Here is a 25629-nt window from a genome sequence, read left to right on the forward strand (position 1 = left end):
CAATACAAACATTTATAGCTTCGGAGGTCATATAAATCGTTCCCGAGATGGTGGGGTAGTACCTTAATGTTGCTTGTTACTGGAACGTACCGGGTCTATATCCGACAAAGGACCACCAACATCGAAAACATTCCCAAAAGCTTCGGGGAGTGTTCATCGTTAATACAAAAAGAAAGTTTGAGCTTGTTGTTGTAGCGATATACACACTCTTCAAAGGTTTTGGGGGATGTTATCGATGCTGATTGTTCTTCGCCGGATTTTGATCCGGTACGCTCCGGTAATAAGTGCAATAAGGGTATAAGCCCGATCATTTCGGGAACGTCCACATTGAACCGACTAGGATATCCCACCCTAAGCCCATTCAAGCGAATCGAATATTGCTCTGCTTTTTGTCTTGTTGTTGTAGCGATAGACACCCACAAGGTTTTGAAGAGTTGTATCGATATTGATGGTCCTTTGTCGGCTATAGATCTGAGACCTTGCCGTAACAAGCGCCATTAAGGTACTAGCCCGATCATCTCGGAAACGTTTTAATCTAACCCCCCAGCAGAATATACCCGCGGCAGGTGTACCTGCCATAAGAGGCGACTAAAATGCCCAATTGATTCAGGGGGTTTTGTAGCACAACCCTTTCAAGGGGTTGCCAGCATAATATATAGCTTTTCCAGCCCAATTGTCAACCTCACCTACCCGTGGCGAATCCTATTCTTTTAACAGCCGAGGTTCTGGCGAACCCAAGTTCCTCGTAGATCTAGGGCTCGGAGGGCGGGATGGCCTAAAAGGTCTCATGTGGTCATACCAAATGGTTCCCGAGATGTTCGGGCTAGTACTTCAATGGCGCTTGTTACAGGAACATGCCGGATCTGCATCCGGCAAAGGACTTAACATCCATAACACTCCCGAATGCCTTCGGGGAGTGTCCTTATCTTTACGACAACAAAAAGCATCGCCTTAATATTTTGAGGGTACATTCACCTTTGTAACATGATTCCCCTCGGGTAGGTGAGGTTGACAATTGGGTTGCGGGAGTTGTGAAGATATAAAGCTTTGTATTGCACTTATCAACCCCTTGAGAATAACTAAAGCTGACAAAGTACATTTGTTTTCCATATATTTTTTTTTTCTAGTCTAGGTAGAAAGCTCCAGTCGATGGTGTGAGGGCTTAGTCGAACTCCATAGCGTTCGGAAATGTGGTTGTGCGGTTAAGAGACTGCAACGGCGCCGTTCCGCCTCATAGGGGGCGGCGTGATGTCGGTGACCAAGAACTTCCAACCTCCCTGTTATGCGGACCGTGCCTATTGGATTATTTAATACCGAGCAGTCTCAAGAACTAGCAAATGTACAACCTATATTGGGTCCCTGGGCATATGTGAATGAAAAAGAAAAAGCGGATGAGTTAGCTAAGCGGTGTCCATGGCTCGAAGTTTGCATGATCGACTAAGCAGGAAAGTCGAAGATCATTAACAGGTCTTATAAGCTTTAACAAAGTTACTTTTATCATTGAAAAGAGTGAACTTTAGGCTCGTGATGGGTATTCTGACTGGTCTTATCAGTGATAGTAGTGAGATAGTAGTGAAGAAAGTGCGGTTTAGAGGAGGAAACGATCAAACTCGTGCCCTGCGCTCGCAAGGCTGACTCCAGTTATGAGTAGTGGCACAGCTATCCCCTAGTATTTGCCAATAGAACGAAGTTATTTTATAACATAGTTTGTTGTTGTTGTTGTTGTAGCGATAAGGTTGCTCCCCGAAGGCTTTGGGGAGTGTTATCAATGTGATGGTCCTTTGCCGGATAAAGATCCGGTACGCTCCGGTACCACAGCACCATTAAGGTGCTAGCCCGACCATCTCGGGAACGATTTATGTGGCCACATTAAACCTTCAGGCCATTCCCCCCTCCCCACCCCCAAGTTCCATGAGGAGCTTGTGGTCGCCAGAGCCTCGTCTGTTAGTGAAACAGGATTCGCCGTGGATAGGTGAGGTTGACAATTGGGTTCGGAGAAGCTATATATTGCGCTGGCAACCTGAAGGGTTGCGCTACACAGCCCCGTTCAATCTGGTATTTTAGTCGCCTCTTACGACAGGCATACCTACCGCGGGTATATTCTGATCCCCTAACCCGCTGAGGGGTGATCACATGTGATCATATAGGACCATAAGGAATAATTTAAGTTTTCGAATCACAATAACGGTAAATTGGTATATAAATGTCAGAAGCGTGTATTAGTGTGATTTTTTGTTTAATTGAGGTTAGAAGTATATAAAAAAAATTGAAGAAAATGAGAAAAAGGTATCAGACAAAAAATTTCGAAATTTTCTTTCGCTTTCCTAAAGTTTAGGTCTTTTGATATACGCTCACATAGAATTCACAAATATATAACGACACGTTCATACCAAGAAAGCGTATTTAAGTTTTATAAAGAAATGAGTCGCATGTGACTCATTCCCTTATTCCAATACGCTCTTGTGAGTCACATATGACTCATTGAATGGCAGCCGGTTCTATGTACCGGAGCGACTCGGTATGTTCCCGACAAAGGGCTGTCATTTCAGTGTAAACTCGTTTAATTTGTTGCATTCCTCCCACAAATTGTCATCATTTTTATAAATATTTCGTGGCACATTGCTGTTTACGCCCAAGGGCGTTCCTTACTCTGCACCTTATCATTCGATTTCCAACATATATTTTACGGTAGAAAGGTAAAAATATTTACGATGAATACAACTAGGATTTGGTAATTCTTTACGACAGCATGACACTGCTAATATGCGTCCAAAAATATCGAGAGAGGTATCAAACAACGCGCCTTGACATCAGTATTAATAAAATTTTAACTCGTTCAAAAGATATTAACGAAAAACCGAAAAAAGACCGGCGGGTACCTTCGAAACCGGGAGTGGTATCCATATTATTTTTGCGCAGAACACCTTTCTGCGTTGGCGGCCTTCGGCCGCGCTTATAAAAAATTACCCTGGGTGGGTCCAACACCGGTTTGGGGACCAAAACTATATCCGTGCAAAACACTTATGTTCACAATTTTTTTTGCTGGTACAACAAAATTACAACAACCACATGAAAATCGCCAACTTCAACTGCAAATATCTTCGGACAGAAATTAAATTTTTCTTTTCCGCCTCTGGATCATTGTTCTCGAGATTAATATGAGTCTTTTAACACCTCTCGATATTTTTTGACGCGTATTAGCAGTGTCATGCTGTCGTAAAGAATTACCATTTATTTTTTCCGAAAGTTTTGTATGCTTACTTTTCTCAACTGATTCGGAAAGTTCGGAAATTTTTACGAGATTTCAATTTCTCCTAATCGGTAAAATTAACGGTAATTGTTTACTTTAGCTCTCAACTGCTAAAACCCGACCAAATATATCGGGAGAGGTGTCAAAAGACGCGTTTTGATCCCAGGACCACGAATCCGAGAGCGGAAATTCAAAATTTTATTTCGTTTCGGAGATATTTGCAAACAAAATTGAAAATTTTCATGTGGTCGTTGTTGTTTTGATGAATGATTTTGTAGTACCCACAGGAAAAACTGTGGGTAAAAGTGTTTTGCGCGGATATAGTTTTGGTCTCCAAACCGGTGTTGGACCCACCCAGGGTAATTTTTTTGTAAGCGGGGCCTAAGGCCGCCAATGCAGAAAGGTGTTCTGCGCAAAAATACTATGGATCCCACCCCCGTTTTCGGAGCGTTTCGGGGCCATTTTTCGGTTTTCTGGAAATAACTTTTGACAGCAATAATTGAATTTCCGCTCCCGGATTTGTGGTCCTGGGATCATAACACGTCTTTTGACACCTCTCCCGATGTTTTTGGTCGGGTTTTAGCAGTTGTGACCTAAAGTAAACAATTATCAAATTAACAAAGATTGAACAAAAAGAAATATCAAAATTTTATTTTAAAAACCGAATAATCGTTGAGTTGCAGTTATTCGAATAATCTAAACAGTGAAATTCGATTAACCTTCCGATTAGCGGTGAATAAATTCAACACATATTAGCGTTGTCGTCCGGCCAGACGAAATTTGTCACTTTGAACTTTATCCACAAATATTTAAACTTTGACGAAATCTCGTCGCACACTGTGATTACCCAGAAATAAGTTTGAATTTTTATTGATAAATTTTGAAATGAATACGAAATATGAGGTCTTATAGGCTTAAAAATATGTTGGTCTAGCCAGACGACAACGCTAAAATGTGACATAATCACCTTTGGTACAAAAAAAAAAATATATAATAAATAAATTTTTGTTGTTATATCGGCCTACTGATTTTAAGATCGCGGGTTCGAATCGAGCTCAAGGCCTAACAATAATTTTTTATCATTATTATTGTTATGATAAATTTTTTCTTAATTGAAAAAATTTTTTAAATTAGAATAGAAGAAAGAAACAATTTTAGACAACTGCCAAAGCTCGTTGTATAGATCCATTTCGGGAACTGCTAAATTCTTTCATCGGCAACGTTTAGGCGCCGCTGCTATAACCATTCAGCCACCACAGCGGTTTTTTGTTTGTCTTCATTAATCCTACTTCTATTCTGGTTCGTGCCAATTGATATTCACACCACTGCGACATCTGTTGCAGAATAGCTGTGAAAATTGGACTTGTTTGTTGGCAATGCTGCCAAAGTGTCATATTTTATTGACACTTGTTTTTCCCCGTGCTCTGGGATGTATTAACAATTTTTGTTGTTATATCGGCCTACTGATTTTAAGATCGCGGGTTCGAATCGAGCTCAAGGCCTAACAATAATTTTTTATCATTATTATTGTTATGATAAATTTTTTCTTAATTGAAAAAATTTTTAAATTAGAATAGAAGAAAGAAAAAATTTTAGACAACTGCCAAAGCTCGTTGTATAGATCCATTTCGGGAACTGCTAAATTCCTTCATCGGCAACGTTTAGGCGCCGCTGCTATAACCATTCAGCCACCACAGCGGTTTTTTGTTTGTCTTCATTAATCCTACTTCTATTCTGGTTCGTGCCAATTGATATTCACACCACTGCGACATCTGTTGCAGAATAGCTGTGAAAATTGGACTTGTTTGTTGGCAATGCTGCCAAAGTGTCATATTTTATTGACACTTGTTTTTCCCCGTGCTGTGGGATGTATTAACAATTTTTGTTGTTATATCGGCCTACTGATTTTAAGATCGCGGGTTCGAATCGAGCTCAAGGCCTAACAATAATTTTTTATCATTATTATTGTTATGATAAATTTTTTCTTAATTGAAAAAATTTTTAAATTAGAATAGAAGAAAGAAAAAATTTTAGACAACTGCCAAAGCTCGTTGTATAGAGCCATTTCGGGAACTGCTAAATTCCTTCATCGGCAACGTTTAGGCGCCGCTGCTATAACCATTCAGCCACCACAGCGGTTTTTTGTTTGTCTTCATTAATCCTACTTCTATTCTGGTTCGTGCCAATTGATATTCACACCACTGCGACATCTGTTGCAGAATAGCTGTGAAAATTGGACTTGTTTGTTGGCAATGCTGCCAAAGTGTCATATTTTATTGACACTTGTTTTTCCCCGTGCTCTGGGATGTATTAACAATTTTTGTTGTTATATCGGCCTACTGATTTTAAGATCGCGGGTTCGAATCGAGCTCAAGGCCTAACAATAATTTTTTATCATTATTATTGTTATGATAAATTTTTTCTTAATTGAAAAAATTTTTAAATTAGAATAGAAGAAAGAAAAAATTTTAGACAACTGCCAAAGCTCGTTGTATAGATCCATTTCGGGAACTGCTAAATTCCTTCATCGGCAACGTTTAGGCGCCGCTGCTATAACCATTCAGCCACCACAGCGGTTTTTTGTTTGTCTTCATTAATCCTACTTCTATTCTGGTTCGTGCCAATTGATATTCACACCACTGCGACATCTGTTGCAGAATAGCGACATCAATTGGCACGAACCAGAATAGAAGTAGGATTAATGAAGACAAACAAAAAACCGCTGTGGTGGCTGAATGGTTATAGCAGCGGCGCCTAAACGTTGCCGATGAAGGAATTTAGCAGTTCCCGAAATGGATCTATACAACGAGCTTTGGCAGTTGTCTAAAATTTTTTCTTTCTTCTATTCTAATTTAAAAATTTTTTCAATTAAGAAAAAATTTATCATAACAATAATAATGATAAAAAATTATTGTTAGGCCTTGAGCTCGATTCGAACCCGCGATCTTATAATAAATAAATAAAAAATAAAAAGAAAAACTATCGATTTCCGAATGATTATAAAGACCGCCTCTCATTGCTTACTATATAGTTTGGCAGCTTAAATTGAGGTTATGTTGCGAATAGAGTGGAAGGCACTCGAATTCAGTAAAAGAGACACTCGAATGGAGTGGAATGAAGAACAGTAGGAAGAGCAGAGTTGCATTGGATTACCCTTCAAAAAACGCGAGTACTCCATAAATAGTGTAAGGAATAATCCTTTAGGAGTATAGGAGTGTTCCAAAACTAATCTGAAAAATGTGCTGCAATTAACATTGCGATGTCCTAGGAGAGGAGTAGGTGATCCCACTCTCGCTTTGTTTGTAAGTATTCCATAGAGTACATACGTGAGAGAACTTTCCAAAGTACTTTCACTGTAGTACTCCATGGAGCACCCACAGAGGATCATATGCCGAAGTACTAAAGAGGAATTGTGTCGGAAAAAATTATCGGAGTGAATTTAATTTAAAATGAAAGTAAATGAAGAGGGGCAATACAACTTTTATATTTTATACTACGAATATTCTTATGCTATTTAGCATTTGCGTGAATAAAGAAACTAATATTTCTCTATACTATAGTATGTATACATAAAACCAGTGCGCGGTTGCATTTTATCAGAGTTGCCATAGTAAACTTTTATTATCAGTTATTTGTATGCAATATTTTACTTTTGGCAACTGAGCTCGATCGTCCTCGTGTCGTAATCACGGTCGTTAAAAAACGAGCAATGATCGGCTGATGGTGGTCCGCAAACGCATTGCTAAGGAGTATTGTTAGAGTACTCCAACATGAAGAAAATGGAACAAGTAATCCAACAATTTTTGCAGGGTAATTTAACTTCAATCATTGCATCAATATTAAAGATAAGTTTAGAAAAAATAATTAAATACTTGAGTATAAGCAAACATTTTCTTTCGATTACTTCAATTAAGGTGTCCTAGATGCTATATATTCCAAAATTATAACATTTTATGAATGTTTAAAAATTTAACTTCAATTTCCCTAAGATTTCCGTAATATGGCCATTAGTGATGTTTGTGTGTGTGTGCAAATGTTGAGGGATCAGCTGTTAGTTGCGCTACTTGGTAAAGTTTACAATGCCGCTTCTAAACATAAAAAGTCACTAAAGCTTTTGATGATCGGATGGGTATCCTGCAAAAATCGCGAGTACGTCATGCATGGCGGAATGATACAAGGTGGCAGCATGGGACAGCTGACTATAAACTTTTTTTATTTGATTTAATGCATCAACTTTCGGCGCAGCACGATTTTGACATTTGTCCATCGAATTTAGAAAAACAAAGTACCATGGTTCAATTATGTACAGGTTGGCTCATCTCATCAGCTGATTTTATGTATGTCATTGCATGGTCGAAGGGATTGTCAAAAGGAGATGGCAAACTCGAAATGAAACCAACACATTGGCAACATTTTACTTACACATACAAAAACTGCTAAGTTTTATCTTTCCATTCCATACCATTCGCACCAACACCAATACACAGATTTTGACAAATTGAACAGACATATTTTGTTGTTTTACAGATGAGCCAACCTGTATATAGTTGAACCATGCAAAGTACCTAGAATTTTTATTTAGGTTTGTAGGTATGTCACCATGCTGCCACCCTCTATAGTTCTACCATGACTCCATGCATCACAAATCACACACAGGTATGTCACCATGCCCCACTCTATATAGTTCCACCATGACTCCATGCATCACAAATCACACACAGATTGTGTCCATGCATGCATGTGTGGGGTACTCGCTATGGACCAACCGAGTGCTCCAAAATTAACCACAATTCATACAAAAAATATGGTCCAACCCTGCAAAAATCGCGAGTACTCCATGCATGCATGTATGGAGTACTCGCTATGGACCAACCGAGTGCTCGAAAATTAACCACAATTCATACAAAAAATATGGTCCAATTAACATTGCGATGTCCTAGGACTGGACCATATACTCCAGCTCCGCATTACATCAGAGTAATCCATGGAGTACCCACAGTCCAATAAACATCGTGTAGTGATTACAGTCGTTAAAAACGAGCAATGATCGGGTTACAACATGTTCGTGTAGAAACATGAGTTGGTCCATTGCTGCATTACGGTGGACTACAATGGTAAGTACTCTAGTGGACCACATGATCCAACGATTTTTGCAGGGAATTAACATTGCGATGTCCTAGGACTAGACCATATACTCCAGCTCCGCATTACATCGGAGTAATCCATGGAGTACCCACAGTCCAATAAACATCGTGTAGTGTTACAATCGTTAAAAACGAGCAATGTTCGGCTTACAATATGTTCGTGTAGAAACCTGTTGGTCCATTGCTGCATTACAGTGGAGTATAATGGTAAGTACCCCAATGGACCACATTATCCAACGATTTTTTCAGGGTAGGAGTAAAGTTATTCACGAAAATAAAGCCCTCTTGTCCTGCCAGACGCCACAATCTATCGGAGGGTTAATGTATTAATGCCGTAATTTCTTAACTTCTATTTAACTTCTTTCTGTTATAAACTTTGCGTCGGGAATCATAACTAGAATTTTCTTTGTGCTTTATTAATCCTTTTTTCCATCTTTATATTACCTAAGTCGCTTTCATGTTTGTCCCCTCATTTCCATACGAATTTTTGACCCACGGAAAAGTCTTTTTCGGTAACTTCCCGTTGAGCTAGACACTTGATACTTAGAACATAGTTCAGATCAGGGAGACATTACAATGCAAGTGAAAAAATCCGCTAGGTGGCGCACGGATCGAGATAGACAGAAAATTTATTTTAAAATGGAAATTTTGCGATCCATTTTTAACTAACTTCTCGGTGATCCAGAGACTTCAAACTTAGCACATAGCTTACGAGTCGATGGCACTACAATTCGTGGAAAACAAAATGCCTCCAACTGGCAGACGAATCGGGATAAACGAAAATCCCTGAAAAAACGCGGGGAATCTCGCGATCGATTTCCCGGCGAGCTAGAGATTTGAAACTTGGGCCGTGAGTCAGAACCCGGTGACAATACAATATTTGAGCAAAAAAATTTCGCTAGGTCGCGCATGGATCGAGATATTAAGAAAATTAGTTTTGATTTGGGAATCTTTTAATCCATTTTTAACTAACTTCCCGGTGACCTAGGGACTTGAAACTTGGCACACAGTTCGAGGCTTGGTGACAATACAATTTACAGAAAACTAAATTCCGCTAGGTGGCGCGCTATGTGAGATGACTAAAAATTCTTGAAAAACGAGGGGAATCTTGCAATCGATTTTTGAGTAACTTCCCGGTGAGCTGGGGATATGAAACTTGAGCCGTAAGTCAGAAACCGGTGACAATGCAATATTTTATCAAAAAAAATTCCGCTAGGTGGCGCATGGATCGAGATATTGAACTAGTTTTAAATTGGGAATCTTACAATCGATTTTTAACTAACTTCCTGGATATCTAGAGACTTGAAACCTGAAATATAGTTTAAAACTCGGTGATAGTGCAATGTTTGATCAAAAAATTTGAGCTACGTAACGCACAAGTTGAAATATTTAGAAGATTAAGGCATACCTTCATGGCTAGCCTCCTGAGTGTTGCAGGCGTTGTAGAATTCCACCTCGTTGGAGGCCCAACTCAATGCAAACAATGCTGACAAAAGAGGTGGAATTATCTTGTTATGATTCACATTCACCAGCAATGAAAATTCACCACATCATCAATTGTGTTGAACTTACTTCCTCAACAATTGTGATCATATTCACCAACCGATTTGCGTTGCAATAATCGCCAACAAAAATCATTCACCACATTCATCCTCTTTGTCCAACTCACTCGCTCCACCCATATCAAGAACATCACACAGCTATAATAATTCACCGATTTATATGTAGCACACATACATCTTTCTACAGTCACCTAAGCCGAATAGATATAGACGTAGTACGTCCGAGCAACGCCAAGGAACGGGTAGCTATTTTGAACAAATAAATAAAGATAAGAATTTTCACTTAGGAATTACTTAAATTACTAATCAAAGTTGCAATTGCCTTTTTGTAGGCAGTACTAAAAAATTGAAAATAAAGACATGATAAAAAAATTTTAAGGACTACCTTTATATAAATGGACCAAAAAAATAGAAGGCAATTTTTCCTTTTATACAGACATAGTCTTGTTAAATTTTGACTAAAAAACTTTAACAAAACAATAGCTCTTGTAAAAGAATTTTGGAATTTAAAACTATAAATGTGGAGCGCAATCTTTCAATTTAAGGCAAACCATGTACTTGGGATTAACTAATTGATTATTTAAAATTTAAACATGCGCTCTACCTTTATAATTTTAAATCCCAAAATTCTTTTACAAGAGCTATTGTTTTGTTAAAGTTTTTTAGTCAAAATTTAACAAGACTATGTCTGTATTAAAGGAAAAATTGCCTTCTATTTTTTGGTTCATTTATATAAAGGTAGTCCTTAAAATTTTTTTATCATCTTTTTATTTTTTTATTTTATTGACAGTGGTAAAAGTTTTCGATATGCAAAACTGATTCACATATGTATATCTAGTCTACAGGTATAAAGTATGGCTCTTAAAAATATTCGAATAATTCGATTAATCCAGCATTCGATTTTAGATTTTTGTACCTTTTATTAATTTTGAGCCAATTTTTATTTATCTTTGTAGTTATTGGAGCTTTTCGGCCGATGATTTCAAGAAAAAACACAAGCTTTTCTTCTTCAGGGAAGCTGTATATCTTAATATATAAAAAACACGTGTCACAACATTTTTGGCCGCGATGGACTCCTAAACTACCCGCGATTTAGGGGTACTATGACATTTTTTTTAAATTCAGGAGAGTCTTTAGTTGTTCCATGTGCAATTTTTAAGCCGAATTTCCAAAGCAACGAAAACCTGCATTTCGTTTTAATATTATAGTGAAGTGTGAAAAATAAAAATCTGTATATATAGGAAGAAAGGCTAAAATGTGTGTTAGTTGGTCGCCGGTGTTTGAAGAGATGCGTCGGTCGATTTTGTTCAAACTTTCACACAAGTTGCGTAAACCTCACGCTGTGGTTACTACATAGGTTTGGTTGCGATCGACATACAGGGTCTCGAGATATAGGCCAAAACGTGGGCCAGTGGATGTCTAGACAGTGTTTATACAATATGCATACAATACAATATGTATATCAAATGAGCTGTTGATGAGTGCTTTAGTATAGAGTAATATATTATCCAGAGACGGACTGGGACTGGGATTAGAACTAGGACTGGGACTGAGACTCGGAGTGCGACTGGGACTGGGACTGGAATAAAATACATACCACCCTCTGGGACAGGCAATAAGGGATGCAGAAGAATGAGAAGAAATTGAGAAAAGAGAGAAGGAGATTGAGAAAGAGATAGAATGAGACGAAGATGGAGATAGATGAAGCGAAAAAGACGGAGGGAGGAGCGAATAAAAGGATTAGGAAAAAGTGAAGAGGGGGGGGGGGGGGGGGGGGCAGAGTCACACGAAAAAAGCTTATTAAAATGTATGTAGATATGCCAAATTTAGGGCAGGACAACGTCTGCCGGGTCCTCTTGTTTTAACATAAAAATATAAAAATAAAACAAAACAAACATGAACATCCCTGCAAAAAACTCGAGTACTCCATGCATGCATGTACTTACCATTATACTCCACTGTAATGTAGCAATGGACCAACTCATGTTTCTACACGAACATATTGTAAGCCGATCATTGCTCGTTTTTAACGATTGTAACACTACACGATGTTTATTGGACTGTGGGTACTCCGTGGATTACTCTGATGTAAAGCGGAGCTGGAGTATATGGTCTAGTCCTAGGACATCGCTATGTTAATTGGATTATATTTTTTATATGAATTGTGGTTAATTTTGGAGCACTCGGTTGGTCCATAGCGAGTACTCCATACATGCATGCATGGAGACTCGCGATTTTTGCAGTGTAATGCCGTCGTGTATGCGCAGCTGATGTTATTGGCGTCTTCTTTATAATTCATAGCATTATTGATTTTTTGTTGTATTCTAAAAACTTCCAGAGTGTTCGTTCTTTCTCCTCAATATCTAATATTTTCATGTTTTCGAAGTCCGCTGTGTGTCCTCTGTTGGTTAAATGTTCGCATAGTGCTGTTGTTGGATTCTTATTTTCCGCGTCAAGTCTGTGTTCATCTATCTATTAATGTTTTCAATAAGCTTCCTGAACAAATAATAATTTCTAAAAATGCACAGAAATTCAAGGATTTACTTAAATCTTTCCTGCCTCACAACTTTGATCTCGACTGGTAGTAGTAATTCAAATCAAAATTTAGTTATTCTGTAAAAAAAAAAACTAAATTCCTGCTACCCATATGACAGTGTGATTAATTACAATGTAAATTATATAAAATGTATTATTTTTTGGGAAATGGCTTTATTGAAATCATTAATAAAGGAAAAAATTATTTTATGGTTATCAAACGAAAGGAGCTGTTTGGACTATCAATAGAGGGTGCATTTCGTTTATACACATATGTACAACCATCGAATCAATTGTGTGTGCATTCTCTCAGCATTCTTTTAAAACATTTTGATTTTTTTGGTTGCATATTATAAATCTCCATTCCTGAATGGCTTAAAATACTTTAACTCAAAGCCAAAGTGTGTGTGTTATTGAATGGTAAAATATAATTCAATATAGAGTGTGAATGTAGGAACCATTCCCAACCTTTAATGAATGTAAACTTGAAATAAATGCACACTTTTTTCCATTCAGTACTAAATACTTTTTCCCCAAGGTTATTTTTTGTATACTTTCATTGCCCTCAGATATGTTAAATCAATTTAGGAGTTGGGTGCAAAAAGGCGTAAAACTGGACAATAGAAATAATAGCCAGTTCTAATTATTCAAATACATACTTTATTATAAAACTAGAAAGTCTTAAATCATCTTCATGGAGTCCAAACATAAGACATACAAATACTTCATAGCAGATTTTTTATACTTCGTAATTGGGTTGATTTTTCTTTCATTAATCGTGTAAGATCAAAAAATTTTAGGCTCTTGTGAGTTGCTTGGTTTCCTCTTTAGGTATATCTCGCGGATAACTTGCTTATATAAAAGCATAGGGCTCTTGATTATATAAAGTATTCCAAAAACATGAAGATATAGTCGAATTTTGCTGAAACTTCGCAAAGACAATCTATTGCTTTCTTGCTATATGTCAAAATGTTACTATATGTCCTACTTATTTTTCTATTCTTGTAAAATGGATTTTGTAAATGAACACATTGTGCATTGATCAAATAGAGTAAATTGTGGATATTTTTTGTCGATCATATAACAAAAACAGATACTAGAGTTTAAGTAATTTAAATTTAAATATATCAAAGTACATACGTCTATCGGCGATTTCGTTGGAGCTTCCTAATTCCGAGAGTTTCGATAAATTTATGTCTAATTCCATGGCATCGTCCTAAAGCGATTCAGGCTTTTTCTATTCAACTGAGTCACCTTCCCCGTTTTCCTTCATCTGTGTCACACAAAAAAATATTCCATTGGTAGAAACCCTTCAGACGTTATTAATTTCCCTCCCCATAAAGAGATTGAGTGGCTCCATCGGACTACAGTTTTTTTACAGCAGATGTTTTGACAGTGTTTGACGGGATATAAATATAGGACCCGAGTGATAGAAGGACCATTAGTCTATATGCCTATTTGCATGGTATTGGTAAAATATTGAAATTGCTTTAGAAGGTTGAATTCCATCCGACTTGAGCAGATTTGTATTCAGAGTCAATTTTCTTTGCTATCAAAAAAGCTACAACTACCTACAGAGCCTACGTTAATTGGCTGTAATTACAAACTATTGTGTTTAGAATAATATTTTTCTTAGAAAATATAGAAAAATAGTATATTGCTATTGCAATTTGCAAACCCACAAACCAGTATAGATAGATTAGTTGACCATATACCGCTAAGAAGAACATATGAAGGAACTTGTATTAAGAGCTTCTATAATGAATTGCCTTTAACGTCAATGGTTTAATCACCAACTGACGACGTTCAAATGTAGGTTAGTACTTTTTCATGCTAGTACCTTTTATACATATGGCACATTGGCAATACTTATTTAGAACGATAACAATTTGGAACAGAGAGATGTTGACATATTTTTTCATTTGCTTTTTTATTATTAAATTTTTAGGAAAATTTCAATAACAATACTTTCCTAGTTAGCTTCTTTGTGCTTTATTACCATTTAAATAACGAAAAAACTGGTCCATGGTGGAATCAACAGGTGAAGTAAATGAAAAAAGACAGAAGATGTACGCTATCTGAAACGGTAGGGATGTATTTTCGACGGTCAAAAGAGGGTAAAATTTTTACCCGCTTTGAAAAAATAGGTGTAGAAAAATAAATACCTTGCTACGAAAACTATTACAGGAACTGCTTTTTTCAGCATATCAGTGCCCCCTACCGCAAAATTGATAACAAAGTACCAGTGCGAGTTTACATTACTTTACTTTTACTTTAGCAAGCTGACCTCCTCAACTTCAACTGTAGTTGAAACTTTCATTGAAAAACCGGACATAAAAGAAACATGTGTTAGTCATATATTGCAGGTATGTACGTCAGTTATTTAGTTGAACTTTTCTACCTTTTGCGGAATTTAAATGGGTTTCATGTTCGATGAAAAGTTTTACAGTCACACTTGGAAGGGATCGTGATACCTTAAATGTGTTTCCGCCCCTTAAAATGCATTGACATGTTCATCTGCTTTGTTGATTTGTCGTTGAGATTCGGGAGTAAAAGATAAAAAAAAAATTATTTACCAAAATAAGTCAGGGCATATACTAGCCCATTGGCAGTCGGCTTAGAACCAGAAGGTGTTGTTGTTGTTGTTGCATTCACGATAAATACACTCGCCGAAGGTTTTGGGGAGTGTTATAGATGTTGATGGTCCTTTGCCGGATATAAATCCGGTACGTTCTGGTAACAAAGCACCATTAAGGTACTAGCCCCACCATCTCGGGAACGATTAACATGACCACATTAAACCTTCTAGGCTATCCCGCCTCCACACCCCACATAAGAAACTTGAGGTCACCAGGGTCTCGCCTGCTAAATATGTGTATGATTCATTCATATTGTCACGCGTAGGTGAGGTTGACAATTTGTTTGCAGACGCTTTGAATCTTTGTATTGCGCTTATCAACCCCTTGAATCCCAGGACCAGAAGATGCTGATCCGAAGCGTGCTGGATTCATATATTCAAAATAACAATCCTTAAGTGTAACATTCATCTCATCTTAGTGGTCTGACTTTTAGGGCAAAACAGCAACAGTGCTTTACATTTTATTGTATATTTAGAAGACTACTGTTTTAGCGAAGTATTTTCAAAATAAGGTATAGTACGACAATTTTGGTGTTCTTGTAGGAATGAGAAAAACATTCTTTGAAAGTCTTCACTAGCACTCTACAGGGCAGATCCTTGGTTGATTACGACGTGAATGCAAATAGTTTGTTTCAACAAAGACCTTTTTAAATTTTTTTGGGGAACAAATTAAACATATATAATGAAAACATCAAAAATATGGACATATTTGTTTAGAACGGCCTTACTAATGGAAGCCAACACATGATGCATCTCTGTAATTAAATCCAGTAAAAGTCCATCTATATTCACCTAACAGTTTATGTGAAAAAAGTACTAAAAGTGGAATATTTTACTCCTGAAAAATGCAAAAAGCAACACTTTCGCCAACAACATTGGTGAAAAATTCTCAGATAGTCGAATGACAGAACAAAGAAGAATTTAGAGCGAGACAATTGACGGCTTACTTCACCTGGTTATTCCACCATGAACTGGTCATCATGAACAATAATTGAATTTTTGTGTTGATATTTTGAAGTGGCTTTAGTTAAATTCAACCATGTGATATTTGAGCGGGTTTTGTGCATGTGCGATATTATTCATAATTGATTGGTACTAGAGAAGTGTGTGCACACTCAGCAAAAGCTGCATTCATTCGAATGCTTTTTCTGTGTTGAAAAATGTTTGTGTTTCATTCTATAACTTCATTCTTTCTTCGAATGAGTTCTGGAGTGCAGTCTTTTCTTCCATTACTGAATGAAGAATGGGTTAACTTTTAAGCCACATTCCTTAACGAGGAATGAATCAATGAAGAAACAGCATTATTAAATCAATGATTTAAAATTTCAAACGATTGCACAGTTGTACAGCTCTGCGCAGTACCAATAGAAGAAATTTAAAATTTAGATACGGTAAGACGAAGTTAGTGAGCTTAGTGGGGCAATTTTACAGCGCTTTTTTAGCAGTGAGCTCCACACAATTTATTAATCTTAACAATTGGGACACTAATAAATTTTTTAAATTGTAATTTACCTGACTATGGGCGTTCTTTGTCTAGAGCTTCAAAATTGTTTCTGCTAGCTTTGAAAACAATTTCAAGTTAAGGGCAAAAACAATTAAGCAATCCAATTATGATATCTTTACACAAAAGTGTCGCAACCCTTAAGGCCCCATTACTTATACTTAGCATGGACTTGACTTGGCGTAAACTTGGCAACTTAGCCTTGATTATACTCCACTTATACGCCAATTACACGGCTCAAGTATCCTTGTGCCAATTACCAATTTGCACAAGGATTGACCGGTGTGTGCACTGGTTGCGCTATTTGCGCAGAGAACTGCGCTAAAATCAAAATGATTTTGATATTTACGCATGTCTGCAAATATTGCACATGCTTTTTTCTTCGTGTATGGTGAATCTTACACAGTTTACCTGTGGTTCCTGATAATATAACATCAGTAATTATTGTTAAAAAATGTTAATATCGAAGGCGTAAGGACCATCTCTAGCTTGTAACAGGAATTCACACAAATTTAATAATACAAAATAATTTTTTATACAATTAGAACACATGTTTCATTTGTTGCGCTAGTTGAAAAATGAATATTGCGCAGTGATGCAATGAGTTGAGCTGGTCTTGAAATTAAAATATATATACTATAAATACAATGGAAAATAAAATCTTCTTGTGCGATTTTTTCGACTTATACCGTGAATTACCAGCACTGTGGAAAATAAAGAGTGGTTTTTTATGCAATTAGTGCCTTTTTTACACAATTAAAACACATGTTTCATTTGTTGCGCTACTTTAAAAATGAATATTGCGCAGTGTTTTTGTGCCGTGTATGTCAAAATTTTCATTTGCACCAATTTCGTCGTTTTATATTTGCGCATGGTTTTTGTATCATGTATGGGCCGTATTAGCGCATACAATCTGGCATCATAATCAATAAATGTCAATTTGTATGACAAAATGTCAAAATGAAATGGAAACAAACAAATGGCATCTCAAAATGTAAACGTCACTTAGAACTTACATAGAAAATCAAAATTCAACAGACTTCTAAAGGCTCCATTACTGATACTTAGCATAGACTTGACTTGGCTTTCGAACTGTCACTTACAGTTCTGTTAAATGAACATTGCATGTTACTGATTACTCAAAACTTAACTTGACTTAGAAGTCTGTTGAATTTTGATTTTCTATGTAAGTTCTAAGTGACGTTTACATTTTGAGATGCCATTTGTTTGTTTCCATTTCATTTTGACATTTTGTCATACAAATTGACATTTATTTAAAAATAAATTTCAACGCTGATTATGATGCCAGATTTTATGCGCCAAGTGGAGTATAATCGCGGCTAAGTTGCCAAGTTTACGCCAAGTCAAGTCAAGTCTATGCTAAGTATCACTAATGGGGGCTTAAGTCAAGTTAAGTGTTGCTAAGTTTTGAGTAATCAGTAAAATGCAATGTTAATTTACCAGAACTGTAAGTGACAGTTCTCAAGCCGAGTCAAGTCTATGGTAAGTATCAGTAATGGGGCCTTTAAATGCAAACTCACATATGTCAAACCGAATTAAGGTCCTCATTCTCTTTTATGAAACGAACGTTCGTTTCGCCTCAGAGACGAATCGCTGGTGTATTTTCATTATGTTTAATGATGGTAACATATCATTTTACAATTGCTTTGACCTTCATGTGTGAGTTCCATATCAAAACGCAATACATGACTCATAATAATATCGTTACAATATTATACCAGTTATGAAAACACATACATATATAATCAAAGAAATCACATTTATTGGGCCACTAAATTTGTAGTTGCTTGTAAAAAATTTATTTATTGCATGGTCTGGAAGACATTGGATTTTGAGCACTTTGGTGTGAATAGTACTTCCTATTTATAGAATTAAAGGTCTTTTGCCATTATTTCATCGGTTCTGGAAAAAGTGGGTGGATCATGTGTACCATTTTTGTCATATTAGTACTTCAAAATAAGTAAGTAAGGCATGGCCCAGCTCCAGCTGTGCTTTTCAGTACTCCATTAATAATTTTTGGCGGGTTTTTTGGAAAGTTTTCGCGTTTAGGTGTTCCATTGAGTATTCTGAAGGATTATTCCGAGATAAAGGAGTATTCCAAGCTGAAGTAGGTGATCGCAAAGGAAATTGGATAACATTTTTTATAAGTATGAGCATCAGTTAAAAAAAATAGTCCTTATATCATCCGTTCGGAGTACACCATTGCTACACAACTTATCCTCACTCATATAAACATAAACTCATAAAAACACAAAATTTTATAATTGTTGAAATTATTGCGTTTTGCTATGAAACGTATTTTTCGAAGTGTTCCAGAATGGCCAAATTTACTGGTGTTTACTTCTCATAAAGATTATTACATAGGTTTTAGAAAGTGAAGTTAAGTCCCATCCATATCTCAACAACTTTAGGGGTGCACTTATTGCGTTTTGGCTTGGAACTCCTCAAATATGCTTTTTACAAAAAACGGCTGCTGGGTTTAAGGAGCGTCGAATATGAATATGCCTTCCTTCTCTACACTTAAAGCCTTTTTATACTCAGTTGAGCAGAGCTCACAGAGTATATTAACATTGATTGGTTAACGGTTGGTTGTAAAGGTATAAAGGAATCGAGATAGATATAGACTTCCATATATCAAAATAATCAGTATCGAAAAAAAATTTGATTGAGCCATGTCCGTCCGTCCGTCCATCTGTCCGTTAACACGATAACTTGAGTAAATTTTGAGGTATCTTGATGAAATTTGGTATGTAGATTTAAAATGAACGATATCGGACTATAACCACGCCCACTTTTTCGTTATCGAAAACTTCGAAAAACCGAAAAAGTGCGATAATTCATTTCCAAAGTCGGATAAAGCGATGAAACTTGGTAGGTAGGTTGAACTTATGACGCAGAATAGAAAATTAATAAAATTTTGGACAACGGGCGTGGCACCGCCCACTTTTAAAAGAAGGTAATTTAAAAGTTTTGCAAGCTGTAATTTGGCAGCAGTTGAAGATATCATGATCAAATTTGGCAGCAACGTTACTCCTATTACTATATGTATGCTTAATAAAAATTAGCAAAATCGGAGAACGACCACGCCCACTTAAAAAAAAATTTTTTTTAAGTCGAATTTTAACAAAAAATTTAATATCTTTACAGCATATAAGTAAATTATGTCAAAATTCGACTCCAGTAATGATATGGTGCAATAAAATACAAAAATAGAAGAAAATTTCAAAATGGGCGTGGCTCCACCCTTTTTCATTTAATTTGTCTAGGATACTTTTAATGCCATAAGTCTGAACAAAAATTTACCAATCCTTGTGTAGGGGCTTAGATTCTAGGACGGTAACTGTTTTCTGTGAAAAAGGGCGAAATCGGTTGAAGCCACGCCCAGTTTTTATACACAGTCGACCGTCTGTCCTTCCGCTCGGCCGTTAACACGATAACTTGGGCAAAAATCGATATAGGTATCTTTACTAAACTCAGTTCACGTACTTATCTGAACTCATAATCTGACTATGACCACGCCCACTTTTTCGATATCGAAAATTACGAATAATGAAAAAAGGCCATAATTATATACCAAATACGAAACAAGGGATGAAACATGGTCATTGGATTGGTTTATTGACGCAAAATATAAATTTAGAAAAAACTTTGTAAAATGTGTGTGACACCTACCATATTAAGTAGAAGAAAATGAAAAAGTTCTGCAGGGCGAAATCAAAAGCCCTTGGAAGCTTTGCAGGAATACTGTTTGTGGTATTACATATATAAATAAACTAGCAGACCCGTCAGACGTTGTTCTGCCCTAAATTTGGTCTACCTGCATACATTTTAATAAGCTTTTTCTCTCTAGCTCTGCCCTCCCCTCTTCACTTCTTCTTAATCATTTTATTCTATCTATTTTCGTCTCACTATATCTCTTTCTCAGTCTCCTTATCCTTCCCTCTTTTCTCTTCTCTCAAGTTTTTCCCATTCTTCTTCATCCCTTATTGCCAGTCCCAGAGGGTGGTATGTATTTTGTTCCAGTCCCATTCCGAGTTCCAGTCCTAATCGCATTCCCAGCCGTGTGTAAATAGGCATGTGGATATTATCAATTCATGCTTTTTTTCGGCTTCGCATGCATATTTATCAGTTTTGCCAGGTTGATGCGACTAAATCGAATATTACAATAAAAATTACTTTAAAGCTCTGAGCAACAGCTTTCATTTGATATCCATATTACACACACATTCTAGGGGTGTCCGGGTCCACGTTTTGGTCTATATCTCGAGACCCTAGTCACCCAGCGGTATAAATTACTCTGTACTAAAGCACACATCAACAGTTTCAATTTGATACCCATAATGTAAAAACACATCCTAGTGTTACCCTGGTCCACGTTTTGGCCTATATCTCAAGACCCTAGTCACAAACAGATATGAAAATTACCCTGTACTAAAGCACTCATCAACAGCTTTCATTTGTTATCCTTCTTGCATAAACACTTTCTAGGGGTATCAGGGTCCACGTCACCAATAGGTATGAATACTACCCTGTACTAAAGCACTCATCAACAGCTTTCATTTGTTATCCGTATTCTATAAACACATTCTAGGGGTACCCGGGTCCACATTTTGGCCTATATCTCGAGACCCTAGTCACCCACGGGTACGAAAAATACCCCGTATCAAAGTACCCATAAACAGCTTCCATTTGATGCCAACATTTTACAAACATATCCCAGGATTACCCAGGTCCACGTTGTGACCTCAAAACCCTATCCAGAACGGGATAAAAATTATCCTATGTCTGTCTCCTGGTTCTAAGCTACCCCTCCACAAAATTTCAGCCAAATCTGTTCATCCGTTCTTGAGTTATAAATAGTGTAACTAACACCACTTTCTCTTATATATGGAAATGTTTAATATTTTTAACGAAAGATTATTTTTCAATAGATGTATGCATTCTTAACCATTTATGTTGCATTAACAATTAACTAGTTATGTTACATAAATATGTATGTACATACCTATGTCAAGCTGATATGATATGAAAATACATACATATGTACATCCATACATACCTATAAACCTACGCCCGAAGTTAAATAACGCAGCGAATGCTATGTACATATGTACGTATGCGTCGCATCATACCTAACTCAAAAGCAATTAGCGCGAACAGTTGACACCGAACAATCACACACACGAATTTTTTGGTAAAAATGTTACTTTTGTTTAAGCAATTTGGCTGATATAAGAAAGGAATCAAGTATTTTTTTTGATGCAGATCGAAGGTAAATATTTCAAAGTTTTACTGAAAAGTAAAATTTTTTAAATCCATCCATCCGTTTATGAGTTGTAGCTGTGTAAACAAAAATTTTATGATTTTTACTACATTTTGGCAATTTGCCACGCCCCTATAATATATATCTTCAAATTATATTAACTGTACCATCTCACGTAGCTAAGCTTTCAAATGCAAAAACCCGTTTTAAAATCGGAGCATTCTGTGTGAAGTTATGTGCATACATGGCATTTAGCGACTTTATTTTATAAGATTTATAGATAGATTAGCGGCACCCGACATATGATGTTCTGGGACACCCTGGTCCACATTTTGGTCGATATCTCGAAAACGCCTTCACATATACAACTACCACCATTCTCTTTTAAAACCCTAATTATTACCTTTAATTTGATACCCATAGCGTACAAACACATTATAGTCACCCCTGGTCCACCTTTATGGCGAGATCTCGAAAAGGCGTCCACCTATAGAACTATGGCCCACTCCCTTTTAAAATACTCATTATCACCTTTCGTTTGATACCCATATTGTACAAACGAATTCTATAGTCACCCCGGGTCCACCTATGAACTAAGGCCCACTCCCTTTTAAAATACTCTTTAACACCTTTCATTTGATACCCATATTATACAAACAAATTCTCGAGTCACCCCTGGCCCACCTTTATGGCGACAACCCGAAATGGCGTCCAGCTATAGAACTATGGCCCACTCCCTTTTAAAATACTCTTTAATACGTTCCATTTCATACCCATGTCATACAAACACATTCCAGGGTTACCCTAGGTTCATTTTCCTACATGGTAATTTCCCTTATTTTGTCTCCAAAGCTCTCAGCTGAGTATGTAATGTTCGGTTACACACGAACTTAGCCTTCCTTACTTGTTTGCATCTGATTTATGCTCACTCATTCGGATGCCCAATGGTCTCTTCGTTGTACCAATATAAACTTTTTCGCACACTTCTTCCTTTCCGTTGCATTTTATTTCATAGACTACATCGTGTTGGTGTTCCTTGTTAAATTTATCTTTTGTTTGTGTAAATATTTTATTTAGTGTTTGGTTTGGTTTATGTGCTAATGTTATGTTGTTGTTTCGCATAAAATTTTCCATTGATTTGTTGTCCGTTAGTCCTGGTATGTATATTACACCTGTGTATATTCTTTTATTGTTTTCATTATTCAAATTTGCATTGTTGGTTACATTGTTAGTGCTGATTGTTTTTGTTGTTGCCAGCCATGTGTCTATTAATTTGTTAGGGTAGGCATTAGACTGGGTTGGCCCCCATACAAAAAAAAAAGTTGCTAATGTCCGCCCCTAAATTTGAAGATTATGTTGAGAGGGTTTCGGAAATTTTTTTTTTTTTTTCATCCTTCGAATGGTTATTTGACGTCCGATTTTTAAAATTGATATGTCATTATTTTGGCCTTGAGAAGCTTCACATTTCCGTTTAATGTCCTTTAAGCTATGAAGTCGGTTTCACATGATTAGGTCAGCTAAATATATACTAATACTAATTTCTCATAATTTCTCAAAAAAAAAGAATTCAGCCCTTCAAATAAAGGAAAAGAGCGGGCCACGTTCAATTTGCTGAACGCGTTAACAAAAAAATAAAATAAAATTTCGAAATGTAGAATTTCGAACTTCGAACTTCGTAAGCCGATATCTATTTTTGGAGGCTAAGTTCGAAAAACGAAGATAGTACTTTGTTTACAAGCCTCAATATCTACGAAAAAGTGGGTTTTGTCCAGGCATGCTTAACTAACGAACCTATATCCTTTCGTTACGATAATTAACGTTAATAAACGAAACAAAGTCATTTCGTTTCGTTTATTAACGTTAAGAACGTCAAATTAACGAAATGATTTTGCTTCGTTTTCTGCCATATCAAAACGAAATCAAATCGTTTATGTTGATTTATTAATTTCAAACTATGCTAGCAAAGCTGATTGATGGCGGAGTCATTAAAGGTGAAAGCATTAGCCAAGCTGATTGCAACTTTTCTCACGAATTTTGACAGTACGAACATTTCTCAGAGTATTTTTGACATTATCACCAACGAATTACACAAACAAATTACATGGAGTTTGTGTGTGTATGTCCGCTCGCTGTTACCACCTTACGGCTTCACCATGGCTATAGCATTGCCAGCACAATTCAAACATAAAGTATCACGTTTATGTTAACATTTTTAACGTCTTTTCGTTTCGGTTAAAAACGAGATACAATTTATCTTGATAATTTCTTTATCGATAATATTTCAAAGTGTTTCAACGGAAACGGTGGAAATTGAAAAATTTTGTTAGCTGACCTAATCGGGTGAAAACGACTTCATACCTTAAAAGGACATTAAACGGAAATGTGAACTTCTCAAGGCCAAAATAATGGCATATCAATTTTAAAAATCGGACGTCAAATAACCAAGTTACAACGAAAAAACCGTTTCGGCTGTATTTCGAAGGATGAAAAAAAAAAAATTTCCGAAACCCTCTCAACATAATCTTCAAATTTAGGGGCGGATATTAGCAACTTTTTTTTCGACCCAGTCTAGTAGGCATTTTTGTATAAAATATTTTTAATTTTTTGGTTATTTTCAATTATGAACTCCTGATCACTTAAGTCGCGTACTTTCTTTATAAAGTTGATTGCCGTGTTTCTTTTTTGTATCCATGGTTGATTGGAATGATAGTTAATCACGACGACGATGCTACAGATTTTGCATACCAATTCGTTTTTAACTTTTTATCTGATTTTATTATTTCCATATCTAGGAAGACCAATTTATTTTCTTTCTCTTTTTCTACCGTGAATTGGATTTTTGGGTGTTGTGCGTTAACAATGTTTAAAATTTCTTCCACGTATTTTGTCTTAACTATTGCAAATATATCGTCTACATACTTATTTATGTATTTGATATATATGCCCTTGAATTTGAGCTCGGTGATGCTGTCGTCAAGTATTTTGTCTAGAACTATATCTGCTACTGTAGGTAATAGGGGGTTTCCCATAGGCATTCCGTATACTTGTTGGTAGAATTTGCCATCGTATGAAAAATAATTGTTGTCCCTCAAACAGAAATTGAGGCAAGTTTGAAACTGTTTATTTGTTAAAGTAGTGTGTTGTTTTAGTGTTTTCCATTTTCTCATTATGGTGCGAATGGATAATAGTATGGGAATGTTTGTAAAGAGGGAAACCACATCAAACGATATTAGAATTTCATCGTCCGCTATGTTAACTTTTTGGAGGTTGTGTTTTAGTTGGAAGGAATTTTTGACATTGATGGTACTACAGATTATGTTTTTTAAGGATTGTCCAATGTGTTTTGAAAGTTTGTAGCATGGTACACCTACAGAAGATGAAATCGGTAATGCCAAAAAAAGACTCCGGGTCAATCCGAAACCGGGGGCCCGATCCATAGTAATTCTGAGCGGAACACCGTGAATTTACTTTCAAATATTATGAAAATAACAATGAAGTGAAACAACCACTTTTTGAACAGAAATAACTGCTGTTTTAGTTTTGGCCAGCTAGATTGGTCAAATACCCCACCGTGCGTCGTTTACAATTAAAGACAAATGCACGATGAAGCATTAAAAACAAAGAGATTTTATGCATGGAATAACGTTTAGTTTTTCAATCACTATCACAATTCATTTGGATAATTTAAAATGGAGTTCGAAAGTACTTTTTCCAT

General features: G+C 36.4%; 1 protein-coding gene across 1 annotated transcript in view; it reads left to right on the plus strand.

Moving 5' to 3' along the window:
- LOC137240441 (malectin-A) overlaps positions 1-25629 on the plus strand; it is a 64534-nt gene that overhangs the window by 1092 nt on the left and 37813 nt on the right. The window lies entirely within an intron of this gene.

This window comes from Eurosta solidaginis, chromosome 2, assembly GCF_040869045.1.
Source record: "Eurosta solidaginis isolate ZX-2024a chromosome 2, ASM4086904v1, whole genome shotgun sequence".
NCBI classification, from domain to species: Eukaryota; Metazoa; Arthropoda; class Insecta; order Diptera; family Tephritidae; genus Eurosta; species Eurosta solidaginis.